Source organism: Triticum urartu, unplaced genomic scaffold (genome assembly GCF_003073215.2).
Source record: "Triticum urartu cultivar G1812 unplaced genomic scaffold, Tu2.1 TuUngrouped_contig_7316, whole genome shotgun sequence".
Lineage (NCBI taxonomy): Eukaryota > Viridiplantae > Streptophyta > Magnoliopsida > Poales > Poaceae > Triticum > Triticum urartu.
The window spans coordinates 27,945-32,157 of NW_024118150.1; the positions used below are offsets into that span (position 1 = coordinate 27,945).

Here is a 4,213-nt window from a genome sequence, read left to right on the forward strand (position 1 = left end):
GAGAGGTACGAAAGGCCCAAACGAACTATAGACGCGCCGGCCCTCAACCCAGGCCGCAGCCACCCCAAATCGACGTCCCACTCCTCGACCTCTAGAAAAAAAACTCCTACCCTCGACCAGATCTGATCCGCCGCCGGCCGCCCTCCACCCAACCATTGCCGTCGTCGCGCCCCACCACCACAGCCCTGCCGTCGGCCCCCACCCGCCGTTGGCCCCTACCACACCACCGCCCATGACTGCCCTCCACCCGACCACTGCGGTCGTCGCCCCGAACCACCCCACAGTAGCACCGTCGAGCACCCAACTGACACGGAAAACCACTGCCGACGAGCCACTCCACCGGTGACCACCCTCCTCTGCCGAACGCCTTCCCTCGTCACCGCCCTATTTCGCGAGCTTCCTCCCTCGAGTAGGACTCCTCCCTAAGGTGCGTCGCCACACAGCAGAATATCACCATTTCGGAGAGGGCGCAAAGATTGTAACGCTGTATGGCGTGCGCGACGAATCCTTGTTACCCTCATTTTCGTTTTTCTGCTTTTGTCCTAGATGATGTTCTTGATGCTATTACTTTTCTTAATGATCCTCGTGCAGCCGATGGAGCCAGGAGTTCTTTGAATGGGATTGGTGAATGCAATAGTGTTGGTGTGTGGATTTATTATCTTCTTATGAGAGAAGAACAAGCAGGCAAGTTGAATCAGTGGTGGTTCCGTTGGTTGCTCTGATGTAATATTTGTATTGTCTGTAGGTGAGGGTTCTGATTTAATCCTTTTGAACCTCAAAGAGGCTATTAGCCTAAATAAATCTTTGCTCCAGGTAACCTAACTTCTATAGCTTTTGTATTTAGGCTTCTGTTGCATCAGGGGCAAACAAGTGCTATCTTGTTTGAGTTTTACTTTCCTATATTGCAGAGTGCTTGATTGTAGGACTACACATTTTACAAAGATTTTCTCCAAACAAATAAATAGAAATATTGCATGGACGCATATTGGCTATACACACTGGTACAATTAGACACAGTTCACTTAAATATAGCTGTGCCTGTTGAATTGTAATAACTGTGGCATTAGGTGAACTGTACCGTAGGTTGTGCACTTGCCTTATTGTTGGAAACATAAATAGAGCTCTATCTTGTTATTTTCTCTGTATTCTACCCTCATGGTTCATAGGGTAACAAGCATAGTATTTGAATGAGATGGCATTTACTGTTGGTGGCTTATTTGTATGCCTAACAAGTTGGGTGCAATGCTCATTTGGTAAAAAATTCTTCATGGGTAGGTCTTTGATCTTGTTCATATATGTACACAGTGAGCTTTACGAAATGAATTCACTACTACTCGAAGTTTTGTGTATGGAAGGGAGATTGGATATTCGGCTCACTGTGTACTAACCAAAACATATGTAAGATACTCTACTCATTCTGGTTCATGCTGTTACTTAATTGTAAGCGCTTCTTTTATGAGCTTCCATCTTATGCAAATATTGTGATAATTTAGCAGCCTACTTTCATGGCTTTGGATGTCACTTAAAAAACTATAAGTGCAAGTGTTTTGTTGTTTTCGCTTACCTGGATGTGAAAGTATAAGGAACAAGCTCATGTACAAGATGTCTTATTTTGTTGTTGTGAAAAGCTCATGTACAAGATGTCAAAGTATAATTAAGTAACAAGCTCGTTTTCTTTTCTTATTATAATACCATAATACCAACTTTGCAAAACACAGTTCTCTATTTATAATCCTTTATTTTCACTTGTCAAGTTTCCCATCTGATGTTTATGGATTGCTTATGGCAAGGAATGCTGATTCATTGTTATGGTTTAAAAGATGAACCAGGGCAAGGACACTAACATTGCATTGATTGCTTAAAAAACTTTCCTTCTATGTATGTAGTTGGAAGTGGACAAGTCCATGGCAAAAGCAGGAAGACGACCACAAGCAAGCTGAGGATGTAATATTCATGTTTCTCTTGGCTATTAGCTGAGGAGGTAATTTCATGTTTCTCTTGGCTATTAGCTGAGGAGGTCTAAGTGGGTCATTCTTTTTCTTGATTAAGGTCTATTTTTGCATCTACTGCTCTCAACGGCGGACCCATTAATCATCTACTAGGCAGTAAGCACCTCCTTGATGCATGCCTGGAGAAGAACGAAGCGACTCCGCAGCGAGTGACCAAACTTAGATTTCGTTGTTTGACCGGCGACCACCGACACCTGAGTGTGGGACTGTGGGGGTGGGGGCGTGGTGCACCGGCGGACTGGACGGCGGCCGCTGTGGCTTGCCGGCATGGGGGTGGCTGCTGGCGGGCAGCCGACTAGGCTAGGGATTGGTGGTCAGGGGCTCCCTCCAGTTCTGCAGTCCTGACCTCGTCTCGGCACCACGCATAGTGCCGCATTGAGATGGTGAGTAAAATGCCCTTGCTGGCTCTCTCTACCCTCTGGGAGTCGTGGAAATTTCGAGTATTTTGATTCTGAGTTTTCTTTCTTAGTTGGGGAAAATTCTAGTTAGGTCATTGATTCTGTCAATTAGATTTTGTGCTGAATAGAAAGTCTCATTTACAGAAGAAGGAAGCAGTGTTGCTTAAGGGAAACAATTGATGCATTTTGCAAAAGAAAAAGAAGTGATTCAGTTGAATATAAATTATCCAAGTTTCTCGATATAAATATCTAATTGGTTGTATACATTATGTATTTGAATTTTTTTTCTCTTGTAGCTTCGCCCCTCCTGAGATTTCCTTCAAGCTCCGCCACTGACTGCTCTACGTTCTCTAGAGATAATGGTTTTTACTATTTGCAATCATGCTTCACACTCTCATCACAATAAATTAGAAAAGAATGTCGCCGGTTGTGGTTGTTGATATAGTTTCTTATTCTTGCATGCCAGCTGGTTCTTGAAGTAGAGTTGTAGATGACATAATCATCTTTCGTATTTTTGTTGACAAAAAAAATTTGTAGTTCTGAAAAGGAAATATGTACGTAAATTTAGAAAGTAGGAGGACACGTATAGAGAATCATGAACATCAAGTTTTGTACATATGTCATAGAGAAAAAAGCCTCACATTTAGCATATGTTTGCAAATAAAAAAGCACATACATGTCTCGGTGTGAGCAGTCATGCCATGCCATCAGTGTGAGCAGCTGAAGCCTTGCAAAAAAATTCATATGCAAGCCCTGAAAATTTTATATGGAAGCCAAAGGGTTGTAGAACTGGCCCTTAGTCACTTAAATATCACCTGGTCTTTGTTTCTAGTCCCAGATTCTATGTGGTCTGCAGCTCACAGATTTGTCCTGTGTTTATCTTGTTTTCTTAACTACTTCTTTACCTGCTGCCATAGCTATAATCTCCATTTTGAATTTCTGTTCTGTTGCAGGTTTTGCAAATGTATGCAAGTTCACGGAGGTTTGGAAGGACCTTCAAGATGTTGAAGATTTGGAATACCTACAATTAAGTTGATGGAGTGATAATGTCATATACCTTATTTGTTGACCTGGAGACTTGCTCTGCTCATTTTGGTTGTGGCAAATTTAGAAATTTATGTACTACTTTTGTGGTACTACATTTTGGTAGTGTGATACATCTAGAAACATATATGTACTTCTCATTTTGTGGAACAACCTCCTTATATATGGAAGCTTATATGTACTTCTTTTCTGGAACAGCCTACTTGTATTGTTGTGTTTATCGAATAAAGTTTACGGTTTTGATGATGCCTATATGTTACTTTGATTGATGAAGTGTATGTATAAATAGTGTGATATGTCATGATTGCCTGAACATAATGAATGGATAGGGATGCCCAGAACAAATTGCTAGTGAAATCAACATGCTGGCATAATAACTGCCGGGTAAACCTGCTTGTGCTGGCAGTTGAACTGCTGGCAATTGTACTTTCATGTTCTTGAACAATCTGCCGGGAGAAAATGGACTGCCGGCAAATAGATGGGAAAGGGCAACGAAACTGCTGGGAGAAGTGTGTCTGCCGGGAGAATTAAACCCCGGCAGCTGTTCTCGTGGCAGTTCTATCTGCCGGGAGAAAACCTGTGCCGGCAGTTTGTCTGCCCTTTAAAGTGCCATCTAGCCCCCCAGCCATGCAAACCTAGCTACCTAAACTCAAACCATGCACCGTTAGCCAGGTTGACCCATACCATACATCCAGCATTGACCCCACCGTGGTTCATTGGACCTTCGACGAGTCCCTTCGGTATGCCAGGCACGCCAAAGAG

General features: G+C 43.0%; 1 long non-coding RNA gene across 8 annotated transcripts; it reads left to right on the top strand.

Moving 5' to 3' along the window:
• The first annotated feature begins 207 nt into the window (after positions 1 to 207).
• Positions 208 to 3,697, top strand: LOC125531512. 8 transcript variants are annotated; one of them, XR_007293291.1, is made up of 5 exons: positions 208 to 427; positions 592 to 1,398; positions 1,887 to 2,017; positions 2,050 to 2,392; positions 3,361 to 3,697. It is a non-coding gene; the product is annotated as an uncharacterized LOC125531512 (long non-coding RNA). The 8 variants fall into 8 exon arrangements; XR_007293292.1 differs by having other exon boundaries at positions 2,103 to 2,392; XR_007293290.1 differs by having other exon boundaries at positions 1,887 to 1,981.
• The last annotated feature ends 516 nt before the right edge of the window (positions 3,698 to 4,213 follow it).